The 19,821-nt window shown below is 36.9% G+C and overlaps 1 pseudogene across 1 annotated transcript; it reads left to right on the top strand.

Annotated features, from left to right (window-relative positions):
• Positions 1–7,867: 7,867 nt before the first annotated feature.
• LOC308279106 (survival motor neuron protein-like) lies at positions 7,868–8,707 on the top strand (annotated as a pseudogene). The gene has a single exon. The product of its transcript is annotated as a survival motor neuron protein-like (transcript).
• The last annotated feature ends 11,114 nt before the right edge of the window (positions 8,708–19,821 follow it).

The raw sequence follows: 19,821 nt of genomic DNA, 5'->3' as shown, positions 1-19,821 counted from the left end.
TGTACATATTTATTAGGTATAATGGGACATTGTGGTTCCTGGTATACATTAGGCAATAAGCATTAACTATCTAGCTGTCCCATTATTGGGTATATGCCCAAAGAAAATGGAGTCCTCATGTTGAAGAAACACCTGTATTTTTGTCTACTGCAGCACTGATCACATTAGCCAGGATATGGAATCAACCAAAGTGTCCATCCGCAGACTAACAGATAAAGAAAATGTAGTATATGAACACAGGGGAATACTATTCTGACAAAAAGCATGAAATTCTGTCATTTGGGAAAAGAGATACAGATAGGCAAGCACTCAGCTACTGAGACATATTAAATTTTTACTTTCATACTTGTCTATCAATTTATGGTTTAGTTTCCTATTAACCCTTTAAATCACCTGAAATGTATTTCTGTGTAAAATAAGAGCAATCCGACTTAATTTTACTGTAGTTAGCTAAGTTACTCATCACCATTTATACATTATATTTTGTTTTATCTATGATTTAGTATGCAACTTACTTTTATACTGAAAAACACTAAATGACATGACAGTGTTTTTTGGACTGTCTATCCCATTCCGTTGACCTGTCTTTCTACTCTAGTTTTGGTATTGCACTATTTAATTACTATATATTTATTTATGTATTTATTTGTGGTACTGGGGATTGAACCCAGGGCATTCTACTTCCTAGTTGCACCACCAGCCCTGTTTTTTTTTTTCTTTTGAAACAGGGTGTCACAAGTTTGCTGAGAGTCTTGCTACTTGCTGAGGCTGTTCTCGAACCTGTCATCATCCTGTCTCAGCCTCTCAGGGCTACAGGCACATGCCATCATGCCCAGCTTTAATTATTGGACATTTAAATTGCAATTTAATATAAGAAGATCACTCTTTTTTTTTCTCTAGTTCATTTTTTAGCCAATTTAGAATATCTCAAATTCTACCTAGAAAAATTATTCTGGAACTTACACTGGTGAAAATAAATATCGTAACACTCTAGTATAAGAAGTAACACACAGTATTGGCAAAGTGATCAGCTTTAGGAGTCAGACTGTTTAGATTCACATTCTTTCTTTGCCATTTTATAGCTTTGTGACTTTCAGAAAGTTATTTGATTTTAGCTGAGCACCATGGCCTACGCTTGTAATCCCAGTACTTGAGAGGCTAAGACAGGATAACAGGTTTGAGGCCAGCTGTGTGTGGTAACTCAGCTAGACCTTGTTTCAAAATAAAAAAAAATGAAATAGAGCTGAGGTGTAGCTCAGAGATAGAATACCCCTGGGTTCAATCCTTAATACCACAAAAAAGAAAGTTATTTAATTGCTCTGTGTTTCAGTTTCTCCATCTGTAAACTGAGGGTACTAATAGTGCCTACTTCACCAAGTTTGTATATAGTTTAAATAGATGAATTAATACATATAAAGGACTCAGAACAACATGTGACATATAGAAAGCACTCAGTAAAAGTATTATATGTCTTTATATCAAATAATGTTAAGTTAACATATACATACCCATGTTCATAGCAGCACAGTTTGTAATAACCAAAATATGGAACCAACCTAAATCTCCATCAACAGATGAATGGATTGCAAAATCATGGGAAATACACACAATGGAATTCTATTCAGCTATAAAGAAAAATAAAATAATAGTGTTTGCAAGAAGATGGAAGGAACTAGAGAACATTATGTTACGTGAGATTAGCCAAGCACAGAAAGAGAAGGGACATATGTTTTCTCTAATATGTTCAAGCTAGGGAGTAGTGGTAATACCAGAGAGATTCCAGATGATGGAGGGGAAATCTCAGCAAAGCTTGAACGGAAGGATAGGAGAGGAAAAAAGCTGAGGTTGTTCAATGGAGGAGCTACATATGAATATGTGTAATAGCATAAATACAACATGATTAACCTGGACACTCTCTTTTGGGGGGAGGGAAATGGAGGGGGAAAGGTATGAAGTACAATGTAAATGTATACCACTCTCAATATGTTCCACTTATAAAAAAAATAAAATTAAAAAAAGATGTTAGACCTTTAGGCAAAGTGCAGGTAATCCTATATCTTTTCAAGCTTCCAGGGTTCACAAATTTCAGCTATGATAGTTTAATTAAATAACACAATCTGGGTGTGGTGGTGCACACCTGTAATCCCAGTACTTGGGAGACCGAGACTGGAGGATTGTAGTTTTGAGGCTAGTGAGTAGTAACTTAGCGAGACCCTATTTCAAAATTTAAAAAATAAAAAACGTTCAGAATGTAGCTAGGAGGTAGAATGCCCCTGCTTTTGATCTCCAAGGGTGTACACACACACACAGACACACACAGACACACATACACACACACACATCACCCAATGCAGTGTACTAAATAAGCATTTATTTTATTATTTTTCATTCACTTTCTATTTATAATTGAATAAATATTATGAGAGCTTTTAGTGAGCTGGGCATAATGGCACACATCTATAATTCCAGTATTTGGAAGTCAGAGACAAGAATATCACAGGTTTGAGGCCAATCTCAGCAACTTAGAGTCTGTTTCAAATTAAAAAGTGAAAAGGTCTGTGAGTATAGCTCAGAGGTAATATGGCCCTTGGTTCAATCCCTAGTACCAAAATAAATAAATAAATAAATAAATAAATAAAGGAGAGAGAGAGAGAGAGAGAGAGAGAGAGAGAGAGAGAGAGAGAGAGAGAACTGGGGATGAAAACCAGGGGCATTCTACCTCCGCCCTATACTCCCAGCCCTATTTTTTAGTCTTTTCCATGTTTTGAAACAGGTCTCACTGAGTTACAAAGGGCTTCACCAATTAGCTGAGGCTGTCCGTGAACTGTGATCCTCCAGTCTCCACCTCCTGAATGCTAGGATTACAAGAGTGCCCCACCACATCTGGCCTTTTTAATGTTTCTATAATACCTTATTTGTATTATAATTTTGTTTATATAGCCCACCCTGTGACATGGTTTTTTCTCTTCTTTCCTTTCTTTCTTTTTTCTTTTTTTCTGAAATACACAGCTTGCTAAATTGCCCAGGCTGGCCTTCAGCTTGCAATCCTCCTGCCTCAGCCTCTCTAGTAGCTGGGATTACAGACATATGCCATGCTGCCCTGCTCTGTGTCATATTACTTAATCACATTGTTCTTAGTTGTTTTAAATTTGTTTTTGCTGCTGAGAATGAGGAATAAGATTTCTAGCAGAGATGCCAATGATATATAGGAAAGCTTTTGGTTTTTTTATGTACTTAGTATCTGAATATTTCGTTAGACCCTCATTATTTCTAACAGGATCTGCTTTGATTTGGTGCCTGTCCCCTGGGAGTCATAGCTTTAGATTTTACATGGAGCAGCTGTGTGAAGAAAAAGCCATTGCTGCCTCAAAAAGAGGATTGCTTGCTTTCTTCTGTGTTGGAGATGGACTCTCATCTCTGACATTATACTTCAGCGGGCTTGTTTCAAAACCAATCTTGGTGGCATGACAGATTGTCCTGAGTTGAAATCTTTAATTAGTCACATGCTAGCTGTGTGATCTAAACCTATGTGAACTAAACTTCACTGAGCTTGTTTTCTCATTGGGGAATGGAAATAATAGTAGCTACTAGATGAGATTATTAAAAGGATCAACTGAGTTACTGCATGTAAAATATTTTCCTGAGAGCACAAAGAAAAAAAAACTCAATAAATGGTAATCATTATTTTATTATTTAAAAAATATTCTTACTTAGTAGCAACTTCTTTCTCTTGGCCCAGCTGTGCTGCTTTGGAACCCACTCATGCCTTGCTTAAGCACAAATCTGCCAGGGCCATGACAGATGGAGTATCTTGCTGGTTTTCAATTTCTTTGAATCTCTTTTTCTGTGTGTTCTTACGAATTTAAATGAGGAAGGTGGCTTCTACTTATTCCCAAAAGTTAGTAAGATAAAATTGGGAGCTAGCAAGGAAGATCTGACATAGCTGAAGTGTCTTCCTCCCACAATTTTTTGATCTACAAGTCCTATGAGCTTCATTTCCAGTGCTTCTTTTGTGGTAGTAGGGATTGAACTCAGGGATATTCTACTTCTGAGCTACATGCCAAGAACTTTATATTATTTATTTTGAAACAGGATCTCACTGAGTTATTGAGGGTCTCACTAAATTGCTTTGGCTGGTCTTGAATGTGTGATTCTCCTGTTTCAGCCTCAAAAGTACTGGGATTACAGAAGTGGGCCACCACTTTCATCTCCACTGTCTCTTGTATACTACCTCACCCTTCCCTTTCCATTCCTGTTGCCTAGATCAGGACCTATTTGCACTGAAAACTTTGTAATGGCTTTGAAATAATTTTGCTTCTTTTTTCTCACTTTCATTATTTATAACTTGCACCAGGGAGTTCCTTCTAAACCACAGGAAGAAAATCACAACATTTCCTTCTGAAAAAAAAAATCCTATTTGGATCATTGCTTACAGGATCCTGACTGAATACTGAATCATATACATTAAGGCCTTTTGTTTTCTGATTCCAGGTGGCCTCTTCAGTCTCATTTCTAGTGGCTATGAACACTGAACCTTCTTCCACGTCTCCAGTACACCCTCCCACTACTGCTATCACTAACAGCAGCTTCACATCTAAACACATTCATTTGCACACATACCACATTTTGTGTTCTACATGTTCCTATATACATATGTACTCTCCTGTTCATTCATCCTGAAATCCTCTCCACATCCAACTTCTAGCTTTGTATGTGTGTGTGTGTGTGTGTGTGTGTGTGTGTGTGTGTGTATGTGTGAATGAGAGAGAGAGAGAGAGTGCACGAGCACGAGCGAGTGAGTGAGCATGTGTGTTATGGGAATTTAACCCAGGGACATTCTACCTCTGAGCTACACTCCAGCCCTTTTTATTTTGTTTTGAAACAGAGTCTTGGCTAAGTTGCTGAGAGACATGGTATGTTGCTGATGTTGTCCTTGAATATGCAATCCTCCAACCCCCTGTCTCAGTCTCCCAAGTACTGGAATTACAGAAATGCACCACTGCACCTGGCTTCACTTCTGCCTTTTAAATCTGACACATATTCACATGCCATGGACTTCATGATGTTTCTCCTCATTTTTCTTCTTTCATTCTCTTTTTCAGGAATGGGTCATTTTATTCCATGCTTCTAAAATACTTGCTTATATTTTCTTTCTTATGCTGAGTTCATCTTCCTTCTTAAAGTAGATTCATTCTCTGCAACTGGGAAGTTTCTCAAACACAATAATGATGTCTTAGACATCTGAGGAAACCTCTAGGATATTCCCACTGTATCATATTTATCTGCTTATCTTTCTGCCAACTTCCTTGCTAGGTCCCTGTATTTGAATAGCAGGTATCACACCTTGTTCATCACTCTGTCCTAGGCACATAGTAGGCTCAATAAAAATGTGTGCAATCAATAGTAGGCCCTCCCATTTCCTTGACCTCTTTGACCTCTTAATTCATTCTTCTGTTCTCTTCAGCAGCCACTGCTATCACTTGCAACTGGCCATTTCACCTCTCTAGTCTTGAACTCTGATATATCTTCTATTTACCAAAACTTTCTGTCTCTTCTGGGATTGTTCTGCTCCACTGCTGTGACTGATGGGCCCCTGACCTCTCCTTCTTCCAGTAAGACCCCTCTGACTACCCTCACCTTTCTTTCCAGCCAAGCATTCTGTTCTGTTCTTTCCAGAGCCTTGGCTAGAGTGGGGTCACTGGGGTGCAGAAAAATAGAGGGCACTACATTTTTCTCCCACCACCTCTCTGGTCTCCATTGAAAGTTTTGCCCTGGCTCCATTCCAGCCCCCTTGGCAGTCACAGAGATGGATGGAGCAAAAGGTTCTAGGTCAAGGGCTGGGAGCCCCTTTTGTACACTGGGCCACCCCTCCCCCACTAAGAGCAGCTTCCTCTGAAGAGAAGACACGTTCTTGCTGTTTGCCCCAGTGAACTAAACTTTTCGACTGGGCTCTGGTTCTGTTCTTGTTTTCTTCGCCCTTTAACACTGTGCCAGTCTCCTAGCTGCCTTCCCTGCTTCAAAGCTCTGGCAGGCTCTATTTTTCCTGTGGTCACCACCAGTTCTCCTTCGTGGACACTTGAAAGCTGCTCAAGCATCCTGTGACTGCTTTTCATTGGGAAATATTTTGTGTTATAAGATAAATGACAGGGTGAGGGGGCGGGGAGAGAGAGAGAGAGAGAGAGAGAGAGAGAGAGAGAGAGAGAGAGAGAGAGGAAAAATTTGGGCTAATAGGTGTAATAGGTGTATTTGGACAAATGCATGGATTAAAGATGAATGGACTAAAGAAAATGTGGTATATATACAATGTAATTTGCAGGAAAACTGAGGATCTGGACAGGATTATGTTAAGTGAAATAAACCAGACTCAGAAAGTCAAGAGTCATATGTTTCCTCTCATATGTGGAAGCTAGAGAGAAGGAAGGAAAGAAAGGAGGGATCTCATGAAAATATAAGGAAGACCAGCAGAGGAAGGGGATCATAGGGAAGGAGGAGAGGATGGAAAGGGGAGGTCCTGGGAATGAAATTGGCCACCTTATTTGCATATACAAATAAGTAAAATAAATCCCTCTATTATATATAATCATGATGTACCAATAATAAAGGAAAACCCATATTAAACTGTATAGGACTGACAGGAGACAACAGGTGTCTTCACCTCTCTGAACATCATTTGCCTGATCTGTGAAGTAGGAATAGTAATGTTATCTACCTTACAACACTGTTCTAAGGGCTAACTTGCATAGCAGATAGCCTTGCACATAGGTAATCAATAGATACAAGTTCTCTGAATTTTGAATAATCCTTCTTTGGTCTACTTTTTTCAAGGCAGTGTGAGAATTAGAGAAGAAAACTAGTGAACACACCTGCTACGGTAGATTGGATAAGCGACAAGCAGAGTCTCTTCTTCCCTCCTCACTGTTGTTCCCCAAACCTGCCAGTAGGCCTAAAGGCACCAAGAGAATTTTCTTTTCAGGATCTGGAAACTCAGAACTTTTTGAGTTGATACCAAGAATGCTTACCGCAGTCTACTTTGTCAAACAAAAGAGGACCAACATTGGGTTTCAAATTCTGCCACGGAGTGTTGATCCCCTCATTCGGAGCGGGGGGGAGTTTTAAGTACAGCTGAAATCAAAGCCAATTTTTTTCTTCATATTAATGGGTTTTTAAAGCCCAGAGACATTCATATCTATGTTTTGGAAATTGGATTAATCAACCAACTCTAAGGTAATAATTGCAAAAATATGAGGCTTCTGAAAATCTTTTACTTACTTTTGCCTAAATGTATTTCTTTTTCCAAATCCCAACATTCTATGTGCATATTGTTTCCAGCTGACTTACCCTTTAGAAAAGCTGTGGCCACAGGAAATGCATGTCCTGGAAATGACTCAGGAATTACAATAGCATATATCCTGCACACTTAGCCAGGGCTCCAAGAAAAGTTAATCTGATGTACTCGCCACTCTGTGTAGATGAAATCAGATTCAGTCTCTATTTGCTACACTTAGAAACAGCTGATCATTTTAACAAATCACCATGTTGTAAATAAAAGAGTGATGCTTTAAATTACCTTATTAAATTTTTAGGGCAAAACACTATAATTTAGATGAATTCTAATATAATGGTTTTTCTTTCATGGTTTGAGCTTCCACAGTCAAATCTGAAATCCTCTAGTCCTAAAGTTTTTCTCACTTGTTTTTATTTTTTTTCTGCAAGTCTTTCATTTTATATTGAGGTGTATGATCTATTTTAGTTGATTTTGGTTAAATGTGTCAGGATTAGATGCAGTTTTATTCATTCAACAGTGTATATCCAATCACTCTAGCATCATTTGTTGAAAAAACTTTATTGTGGAGGGCTAGCCATGAGGATGGGTTGCAGCAGCATTGGTCATGGCTTTGGCATCCCAGAGCCGGAAACAGGAAGACTCAGTGCTGTTCTGGCATGGCATGGTCCAGAGTGATGATTCTGACATTTGGGATGATATAGCATTGATAAAAACTTATGGTGAAGCTGTGGCTTCCTTTAATCATGCTTTAAAGAATGGTGATATTTGTAAAATTGCAGATAAACCAAAGGGTATGCCTAGTATAAAACCTGTTAAGAAAATAAAAGCCAAAAGAAGAATACCACAATCCCTTGAAACAGTGGAAAGTTCTGCATTTACCCAGCTAACATTGCTTCTGTTATTTTTAAGAGAGAAAACTATGTTGTGGTTTACACTGGATATTGAAATAGAGAGGAGCAAAATCTATCTCATCTGCTTTCTCCGAACTATGAAGTTGCTAATAATATACAACAGAATGTCCAAGAGAGTGAAAATGAAAGTTTCAATAGATGAAAGTGAGAACTCCAAATCGCCTTGAAATAAACCAAATAACTATTAAATCAAAAGCTACTCCATGGAACTCTTTTCTCCTTCCAACACTCCCAATGTCAGGGTCAAGAGTGGGACCAGGAAAGCCAGGTCTAAAATCTAGTGACCTACCACCACCTCCACCACCTCACTTTCTATCATGCTGGCTGCCTCCATTTCCTTCTAGACCACCAGTATTTCCCCCACTACTTCCCATATGTCCACATTCTCTTGATGATGCTGATGCTTTGGGGAATATGTTAATCGTCTGGTACATGAGTGGCTATCATCCTGACTATTATATGGGTTTCAGAAAATAATAAAAAAGAAGGGAGATCCTCATATTTCAATTAAGTAGTAAGTCTTCCAATATTAAGAAGTAATTCTTACGTTTGTATAATTTTTTTTATTTGTGGAGAACATATGGTTTTGAACATTAAAAATTTAAATATTAAAAAGTTGAAATGTTTCTTTTGTTTTTAACATGTCATTTTATTTTATTTTTATTTATTTATTTTTTTATTGGTGCACTGTATTCATACATAATAGTGGGATACAAAATTCTGTAGACATACATGCACACATCGCCCAGTCAGCCCCCACCCGATCCCCACCCCATTCTCTCCCCATCCCTCCCTCCCATGCTTGGCTTAGTGGTTGACATCTAGTATTATAGCAATTTATCAAAAATTAAAAATGATAATCTCACATAAGTTTCATTTTTCTGATATCAAGCTTTTGATGACTTAAAGATAACATTTCAATATTACTTTTTACTTTCTTTCTTACCAGAGAATATTTTTTTCTATTTTTTAGGTGAAACTATCATATATTTATATATTTATTTTTCAGAAAAAAATCTATCCTAATATGGAATATGGACTCTAGGTACCCAAAACGATCTTGAAAAAGAACAAAGCTAGAAGATATATATTTTCTGATTTCAAACCATATAAAGCTACAATAATTGAAACAGTGTAGTACTATTCTAAAGGCAGATATATAAACCATTGGAGTTAAATAAAAGCCTAGAGCTAAATTCTTCCCTATATTGTCAAGTTATTTTTGACAAGGTTTCCACAAACATTTGGTGGTGGAAATAATAATCTTTTAACTAAATATTGTTGAAAAATAATAATTACATGGAAAAGAATAAAATTGGACCCTTACCTAATCCCATATACAAATATTAACTCAAAATAGATAAAAGACCTAAATATAAATCTTAAGACTATAAACTTTTAGGAGAAAATCTGGGTCATGAAACCTCACAACACTGAAATTGGCAATGATTTCTTGGATATGATTTCAATGGCACAGGCTACAGAAGAGTATACAAACTCCCTAAAAAATAAAAAAAAAGTATATCCAAAGACAATGTAAACAGAGTTAACAGTTACTAATAGAATGGGATAAAATATTTCTAAATGCTATATCTGAAGGTATATTAATATTCCAACTAGAAATCCTAAAAATTAACAACAATAAGGGCAAACAATACCATTTAGAAATAGGTTAAAGACTAACATAAGAAATGAATCTCCACAGATAACCAATCTTAGTTGTCTGTTGGATGGAAAATCTTGTTTCTCTGGTTCTGGTGTGTGTTACCTATTTCTTCTTTGTCGTTAATCTCTTTGAGTATTTTCTGTAGCGCTGGTTTTGAAGACATAAATTCCTTCAGTTTCTGTTTGTCATGGAAGCTTCTTATTTACCCATCTAATTTGATAGAAAGTTTTGCTGGGTAAGAAATTTTTGGCTGGAAGTTGTTTTCTTTCAGAGTTTGGAATATGTTACTCCAAGCCTTTCTGGCTCTCATGACTTGGTTTGGGAAGTCTGGAGTGATTCTAATCGGTTTGCCTCTGAATGTCACTTGACCCTTTGTTTTTGTTGCCTTTAAGATTCTCTGCTTGGCTTCCACATTGGTCATTTTGACAATTACGTGGCATGGGGATCCTCTTCTCTGATCCTGCCTAAAGGGAGTTCTGTAAGTTTCCTGGACCTGTGTATCAACCACTTGCTCTATGTTTGGAAAATTTTCTGCTATTACTTCCTTGAAGAGATTGTTGATCCCTTTGGTTTCACTTTCTTTTCCCTCCTCTATTCCAATTATTCTTAGGTTAGCTCTCTTAAAATGGGCCCATATTTCTTCAATATCAGATTCCTGCTGTTGGATATTTTTTTCTAGATTAGAAACTATGCGTTCATTTTTGGAATGATCATCTTCTAAGAGCGAGATTCTGTTCTCCATGTGGTCTAATCAGTTGTTTGTGCTTTGAATTGAGGCCTTTACTTCATTAATTGCATCCTTTATCTCTTTTTGGCTCTCTCTGAGTTCTTTTCGAAGCACCTCTATTATTTCTACAGTTATTTTCCTGATTTGATCTTCTAGAAATCTCTGATTTTCTGTTTTATCGGGTTCTGATGTTGTGGGGTTGTGGGCATTCATTGCTCCAGTATTATTCCTCCTTCCCATGATTTTGGAAGTTTGTGCCTTCTCTGGGTTCTTCCCTTTGGTCACTTTGACTTCACTTAAGGTGTTCTGGATCTTGAGTCAGTAGTATCTCAGACCCCACTACTCCTTTACTGGGTTGTATTACAGAGTCTCCAACCCAGAGAGTCGATAGAGGCTGCTTTAGACTGTGGGGGGGTGCCAGGTTGCACGTTCTCCTATGGTGTGATATCTCTGCCACCGCCCCTCCCCCACTGGGTCAAGTCCCAGGGAGTACAGTACTGGGATTTCTCTGTGGCCCGCAATTTGACTCACTGTTTTTGAGTACGCAGAGATGAGCATAGTGGTGCATGCTTTTAATACCAGCATTCTGGAGGAGGAGACCAGAGGATTGCGGTTTGTGGACAGCCTCAGCTACTTAGCGGGGCCCTTTGCAACTCAGTGAGACCCGTTTCAAAAAATAAAAAAGACTTTAAAAATAGGGTGGGGGTGTAACTCGGAGGTAGAATGCCCTTTGGTTCCATCTTCAATTCATCAAAAACAAAACAAAACAAAACAAAACTAACAAACAAAAAAGTTTAACTGAAGCTAGCATGGTGGCAAACGCTTGTAATCCCTGTATTTAGGAGACTGAGACAAGAAGAAGGCAGGTTTGCAGCCAACTTCAGCTATTAGTGGGGCTCTCCACAACTTAGTGAAAGCCTGTTTCAAAATTAAGAATAAAAAATAGGATTGGGGGTATAGCTCAGAGGTAGAATACACCTGAGTTCAATTCCCAGTGCCAAATAAAAATATTGTTGAACTGAAATTCAAATGAGTCCTTGAGGTCTTATTTTCCATTTGTAGGACATACTGAAGTTAAAGCAACAAGCTAAATGACATGACTAAAGAAGTCATCATCAGACAGGTCTAGGATATGGCATTAAAAGATAACTGACTTTATTCTTCAAAATGTCAAGAAAGAAAATAGGAAAGGGGTAGATAGGTCACTATTTCAGATTGAAAGTTAGTTAAGAGACATAATAAACTAATGTAATGTGGATTAAACCCGGGGCCCGTAGCAAGTTATCTACCACTGAGCCATACCTCTAGTCTCCAATGTAAGATACTTCATTGGAAGGATCCTTCAAAGGATTGGTTTGAAAAGCCATTCCTTCCGCTTGTTTGAGTTTATTGTGGTCTCCTTTCTGTAGTTTTTTGGGGATGGAACTTGAGATTATTGATTTGTAACCTGTCTTCTTTTATGATGCAAGTATTTCTATTATAAAACTTTCTGCACTGCTCTACTTGTATTCCACATATTTTAATATGTTACATATTATTCTTCTTTAAACAGACTTTATTTTAGGTTTAAAGCAAATTTGAACAGGAAGTATAGAGATTTCCCAAATACCCACTCCCCCAATACATGAATAGTTTCTTCCTCCACCGATATCCCACACCAGAGTGGTAAGTTTCTTATAGTTGATGGGCATTTATTGGCACATAATTACCATGCAAATTCATATTTGGCAGTAGGGTATGCTATTGGGGGTTATGTAATCTATGGGTTTGGATAAACTTATGATGAGATTATCATTATAGTGTCACAAATAATAATTTCACTTAGCAAAAAAAATTCTCCTTGCATATTTATCCTTTCTTCTCTCCAACACCTGGCAACTACTGTTTTATTTTTACTGTCTCCATAGTCTTATCTTATCTATAATGTTGGAATCACATAGACTTTTCAGATCGGTGTATTGCTTGATATCTCATTTATTTTAGCAATGAATAATATTCCATTATCTGAATGTACCACAGTGTATCCACTCACTTACCAAAGGGTGTCTTGGTTGCTTCCAAGTTTTGGCAATTATTAGTAAAGCTTCTATAAATGAAAGTATTAGCTTTGTATTTCTAAAGTGAAATACCTGAGGCAACTAACTTTATAAGAGTAAAGGTTTATTTAGCTCACAGTTTTGGAAGTTCAAGTCCAAGATCTGTCAGCTCATAGGTTTGGGCTCTAGTGAGGGTGGTGCATCATGGTGGGAGTTCACATCTTGATGTAGATCAGAAAGAGATGGGGAAAGAGACAGGGCCCCATAATCCTCTTCATTTGCATGCCCTAGTGACCTAAGGACCTCCTTCTATGCTCTAGCATTTGAAAGTCCATGGCATCTCCCTATACCATGACTCTAGGGACAAAGCTTTTACATATAGACCTTTGAGGATCATTCAAATTACAACCAAACTACAGCAAAAATATGTACGGGTTTTTGTGTAGCTGTAAGTTAACCCTATTGGGTAAATACCAAAGAGCAGAATTGCTGGTAAGAGAATAATTTGTTTTATAATAAGCTGCTAAAATGTCTTCCAAAATGGCTATACATTTTGTATTCACACCAGAAATGAATATTAATTTTCTTGCTCCATATCTTTGCCAGCATTTGGAGTTGTCAGTATTCTGGATTTTGACCATCCTAATAGCTATATAGTTGTATTCATTTTTGTCTTTATTTGCACTTTCCTAATGGTTTATGATTTGGAGTATCATTTCACATACATATTTACCATCTTTATATCTTCTAGCGAGATATCTATTAATGTCATTGAAACTTTTTTAAAATCAGGCTGCTTATTTTCTTATTGAGTTTTAAGACTTAATTGTATATTTTTAATAATAGTCCTTTATTTTATATGTCTTTTCTACTACTTTTTGGAGTCTGTAGCTTGTCTTTTCATTCAATGAACATTATATTACATAGAGCAGAAATTTTTAAATTTTAATGACATCTAACTTATCAAGTACTTTTTCATAGTTCTTGTCCTTGGTGTCATATCTAAAAAGCCATCACCATACTACACAAATTCCTCTAAAGTTTCTCCAGTTTTATCTTTCATGGGGTTTCAGTATTGCATTTTACCTTTATATATGCATTGAATGTGTGTGTGTGTGTGTGTGTGTGTGTGTGTGTGTGTGTGTGTTGAAACAGGGCCTTACTAGTTTGCTTGGAGTCTTGCTAAGAAACAGGGCCTTACTAGTTTGCTTGGAGTCTTGCTAAGTTCCTGAGGCTGGTCTCAAACTTGTGATCCTTCTGTCTCAGCTTTCAAAGTACTGGGATTGTAGGCATTTGCCACCAAGCCAGGCATAAGTAACAAATTTTTAGTTACTTTTTATGAAGGGTGTAGGCCTGTGTCTGTTTATTAATTCATTATTTTGCATTAGGATATTCAATTGATGTTGAAAAGACTTTTTTCTGGGTTTTGGAGGGTTTGGGGATTGAACCTGTAGGCTATATATTCAGCCCTTTTAAATTTTTTGTTTTAAATCAAAGTCTCATCTCTCAGCCTCAAAAGTACTGAGATTATAGGCATGCACCTATATGGGTATATTTTTAGACTATTTTGCTCCCTTGATCTATATTTGCCTATTGTTTGTCCAATATTAAACTATATTGATAACTGTGTTTTATTGTAACTCTTTTTAAAATTTATTTTTATTTTTTATTGGTGCACTGTATTCATACATCATAATGGGATAAAAAAAAAACTTGTGTAGACATACATGCACACATTGCCCAGTTAGACCCTACCCAATCCCCACCCATTCCCTCCCCATCCCTCCTTCCCATGCTTGGCTTAGTGGTTGACATATAATATTATAGCAATTTATCCAAAATTAACAATGATAAACTCACATAACAGATTCATTTGTCTTATATCAAACTTTTGATTACTTAGAGATAACATTTCAATATTCTTTTTACTTTCTTTCTTACCAGAGGATATTTTTTTCCTAAGGTGAAACTATCATATATTTTTTTCCAGAAAAAAATCTATCCTAACATGAAATAGGAACTCTAAATACCCAAAACAATCTCAAAAAAGAACAAAGCTAGAAGATGTACATTTTCTGATTTCAAACCTTATGAAGTTACATTAATTGAAACAGTATAGTACTGCTATAAAGGCAGATATATAAACCAGTGGAGTAAAATAAAAAGCCTAGAAATAAATTTTTCCATATATGTTCAAGTTATTTTTGACAAGGTTTCCAAGAACATTTGGTGAAGGAAATAATCTTTTCACTAAATATTGTTGAAAAATAATAATTACATGAAAAAGAATAAAATTGGACCCTTACCTAACACCATATACAAATATTAACTCAAAATAGATAAAAGACCTAAATATAAATCTTAAGACTATCAACTTTTAGAAGAAAACCTGGGTCATAGCACTTCACAACATTGAAATTATCAGTGATTTCTTGAATATGATTTCAATGGCACAGGCAATAAAAGAATAAACAAACTTCCTAAAAAATAAAAAAATGGTACATCCAAAGACAATGTAAACAGAGTTAAAAGTTACTGATAGAATAGGATAAAATATTTCCAAGTGCTATATCTGAAGGTATATTAATATTCCAAATAGAAATCCTAAAAATTAGCATGAATAAAAGCAAACAATACAATTTAGAAATAGGTAAAAGACTAAAATAAATAATGAATCTCCAAAGATAACCAATCTTAGTTGTCTGCTGGATGAAAAATCTTGTTTCTCTGGTTCTGGTGTTTATTACCTATTTCTTCTTTGTAGTTAATCTCTTTGAGTATTTTCTCTAGCGCTGGTTTTGAAGACATAAATTCCTTGAGTTTCTGTTTGTCATGGAAGCTTCTTATTTCCCCATCTAATTTGATAGAAAGTTTTGCTGGGTAGGAAATTTTTGGCTGGAAGTTGTTTTCTTTCAGAGTTTGGAATATGTTACTCCAAGCCCTTCTGGCTTTCATGACTTGGTTTGGGAAGTCTGGAGTGATTCTAATTGGTTTGCCTCTGAATGTCACTTGGCCTTTTGTTTTTGTTGCCTTTAATATTCTCTGCCTGGCTTCCACATTGGTCATTTTGACAATTATGTGGTGTGGAGATCCTCTTCTCTGATCATGTCTAAAGGGAGTTCTATAAGTTTCCTGGACCTGTGTATCGACCTCTTGCTCTACATTTGGAAAATTTTCTGCTATTACTTCTTTGAAGAGATTATTGATCCCTTTGGCTTCACCTTCTTTTTACTCCTCTATTCCGATTATTCTTAGGTTAGGTCTCTTAAAATGGGCCCTTATTTCTTCAGTGTCAGATTCCTGCTGTCTGATTGTTTTTTCTAAGTTATAAATTATGCATTCATTTTTGGAGTGATCCTCTTCTAGGAGCAAGATTCTATTCTTCATGTGGTCTAATCGATTGTGTATACTTTGAATTGAGGCCCTTCCCTCAATGGTTGCTTCCTTTATGTCTTTTAGACTCTGTTTAAATTCTTTTTGAAGGTCCTGTATTATTTCTACAGTTATATTCCTGATTTGATCTTCTGGAGATCTCTGAATTTCTTTGTTATCAGGTTCTGATAATATAGGGTTGTGGGTATTCATTGCTCTATTGTTGTTCCTCTTTCCCATGATTTCAAAAGTTTGTGCCCTTTCTGAGTCACTACGACTTCACTTAGGGAGATTATCCAAGTCCCTGGCCATGCAGTACAGGGATTTCTCCTTTAGGGGCTGCAATTTCAATCACGGCTACTTTGCGTGTTGATCAGGAGCTGTCGAGGGCGTGGTGAACTCGCTGTCACTGCTGGCAATATGGCGCCGCTCCCACACCCTTGGCTGTGAGGCTGGTATATTTCTTTTTCTGTTTTTGAGCTCTGTTCTGAGTCCCTGGAAGGCGTGATGAGCTTGACCACTGGGAGTTTTTGACATTCTTTGCGCTGAAAGAACTGCTGAATTACACCTGAATGATCTGCAGCTGTTCACTTCAGCTCCTTGTTTACCTTTCCTCTCTGGATCCTGGTGCTGTGAGGGAAGATGGTTCCGGTGTGGCCCCGCTGCTGCATTGTGGGCTTGATTTCTGGTCTCTGGTTGTTCTTCTAGTCTTTTGTTCCCCTCTGTCCCTTGTGTTTACATTTTTTATTTCTCTGCTGATGGCGTTTGCTGGCTATAAAAAGTTCTGATTTTGTGGCAGTAGAGACCGAGTTTTAGCAGGGCTCGTAAATGATGCTTTTCTTGGTCACCATCTTCCCAGAAGTCCTTATTTTAACTCTTGAAGTCACGTGGTATCAGTCTGTCAACTTCATTCTTCTCCATCAATGTTGTATTGGCTATTCTAGATCTTTTTCATAGAGCAGGTGAAACATTCAGTGTCCACTACCAGGCAATAAAATCATTGAATCGAAGGCAACTGTCACAGGAGCCATTGCTGTACTTCAGTAGTGCTCAAATGGTCTGCATATTAGACTCACTGGGAGAACTTTCTAAAAATTTTAGATCCCAGATCATCAAAGACTAAATCTGAATCTTTGGGGTTGGAAAATGGGCACTGGTATGTTCTTAGCTCTCTAGGTGATACTTATGTGAAGAAATTTTGGAACCACAGGTTTAGTACCAATACTAGCAATTATAGTACCTAGTAAAGATCAAATGAAAGTTTATATAGTTCTTTAAAATGAGCCAAGAGGGTAGAACCAAGAAGATAGATCCAAGAGTATTCTTTGAATTAAAAGAAAGCAGAATACTCTGACAACTGCTTGAAAATTTTCACACCCTCTCATGGATATTCTGATCAGAGATTTCTGGAATCTCCAAAGCCTAAATTTTGCCTTGTCAAATTTCTGGCCCCTCCACCAGACTATCTGTGCTTCCAATTGATTTTGTTATTCATATCTTCTATCTAATGCTTAGCACAAATATTTGGAACTGTGGCAAATTATCTGTTGAATACTTGAATGTAAAAGCACATTTTCTCACAAATAAACCCTATGTAAATGCAAGGCAATTATTATTGTATTCTTTCCTGCTTAAACAAAACCAAAAGAAAAAACACATTCATTTCCTATAGCTCTGGCGCTCATACTTGGTGGTACATTGTGATCAACTGGAGAGCTATAAAAAATATTGACTCATTACTCCCAGAGATTTTTATTTAATTGAGATAATGTGAAGAATGGGCTCTGGGTTTATAAAAAGATCACCAGGTAATTCTAATGTTCACTAAAGTTCGCAAACCTGGTGGAACAATTGGGCTTGCTTATTTAAGGTATTTTGTTCTTCAGGCTGGCAGCATCAATATCATGTTCCACTTTCAGAAATGTAAACTCTTGGTTCCACACCCCAGGTCTAATGCATCAGAAATTTAATGCAACCAAGAATCAGGAAAGCATTAGTCCACTGTCTAACAAGTCCACCAAATGATCCTAATACACGCTAAAATTTGAGAACTACTCATTAAGATTGCATCAGAAGGCAGTCCTCTTAACCTTCCTCATTCATACAGATGGTAATTGTATGAGTGGGCCTGATGTTAATTGCTTATTTATATGTGTCATACTGCATGAAATAATTGTAAATATATATATAAGACTTGCCAGACATGGTGGCACATGCCTATAATCTCACTACTTGTGGGGAAAGGAGGAAGACCGAAGGATCACAGGTTAAAAGCTAGCCTTAGAAATTTAGTGAAACCTTAATTCAAAATAAAAATATAATAAAAAGGGCTTGGAAGTGTATCTTGGAGGTAGAATGCACCTGGGCTCAATCTTCAATACCAAAAAAATAAAAAAGACAAAAATATAGCAGGCTTATAAAATCCCTTCATTGCCTCTTTGCCACTGTGCTTTTCCTTTTCACACAAATACCCCGTACCAGGGAAAAAGCATAGCTCTGAAAGAGAAGGGAAGAAGGGAGCAGAAGAGGTGAAAATCAAATAGAATGCTTAGTTTGAAATATATGCTCAGAGATAAATTAAAATTAACTTGAGAAAGTAATGCTCAGTACAAGATAGACAGAAGGCACTATGCACAAACATAGTGACTACATGAACTGGAGATCTGTCACATTTGTCCCCAGAAGGGTAAGTTTCTTCAAAGCAGTAAGTCTTAGATGTTTCATCCATACCACCTTTTGGGGCCAGACCTTGGCCTTAATGAAGTAAAAGAATTGCAGGACTTATTTCTCAATCATGTCCTCCCCAACCCTTGATGTAACTTTTAGGTAAATCCCTTAAAGTGTCTGCAACTTCCCCATATTTGCATATGTGAAGGAAAAAAGTCTATTCTATTCCTATGATCGGTTCAGGGAGGTATCCCCCCAAGGCTTCCAGCACTGCCTATCAAACCAGAGCTCTAGCCATGAAAGAACATAGATTGCTAGCTAAAAAGAGTTGGGGTTTTCAGCTCCAAGTATTACTTGAGACAGAGGGAATGTGAAATTATCTCTGCTTGAGCCAGAGAGAATCTTAGGGAATCTTAGAATCTTCCAAGGCAGGAAGATAGTCCAAGGAATGACAGGAATAGAAACATGTCTATATTTTAAGGCTTCCTATTTTTTCCTTACCCTGATACAATCCATAGATTTTGTCCTTACAACTTTTTAACTCTAAGCACTGAAACCTGTTTGGTGAAATGTACATGAAACACTCTAGACTCTGATGCAATTTTTATGACTCATAGGCAAGGAGCAACTTCTATATAACTCTGAATATCTGAATTATTGTAGACCTCTCCTAAGGCATTTTGTTGAAATAAGGCAATGTAGAAGATAAGAACTTCTAGCTAGGATAATTTTTTATTATTTTTAGAATAAATTTTAGAGCTTTCACTTTATGCACTATAAAGTTGAGGCTTAAAGTAACCAGTTAGTGAAAGACAAATTCTTAACTATGCCCTGTTCAAGAAACCATCTAAATAAAATACTAATATTCCTTCAAAAATTAATTTTAAGTTTGTTTTTAACTTCTGAAATAAGTCAAAGCTTTTTATAATGTTTAAAGCTAGGGAAGTGGCTTTGCAAGCTACCAGGCTTCCAGGCACTTGGGTGGCACGCTTTTCTTTTCTGATGATGGTGGACATGCCTATCAGCTAATAGCAATAATGAGCCTCAGAAAGTAATTACTGCAAGCCCCTCTATGATAGTGTGATGAAAAGTGTTTGTTATGACTGTAAATATACCATGTTAGCTTTTTGAGCTAAGTCTATTGAACTATAGATTCC

The sequence above is a fragment of the Muscardinus avellanarius genome (genome assembly GCF_963383645.1).
Source record: "Muscardinus avellanarius genome assembly, chromosome: X".
NCBI lineage: Eukaryota > Metazoa > Chordata > Mammalia > Rodentia > Gliridae > Muscardinus > Muscardinus avellanarius.
The sequence above is the reverse complement of the archived record's forward strand: the minus strand, read 5'-3'. Positions and strand labels throughout refer to the sequence as shown.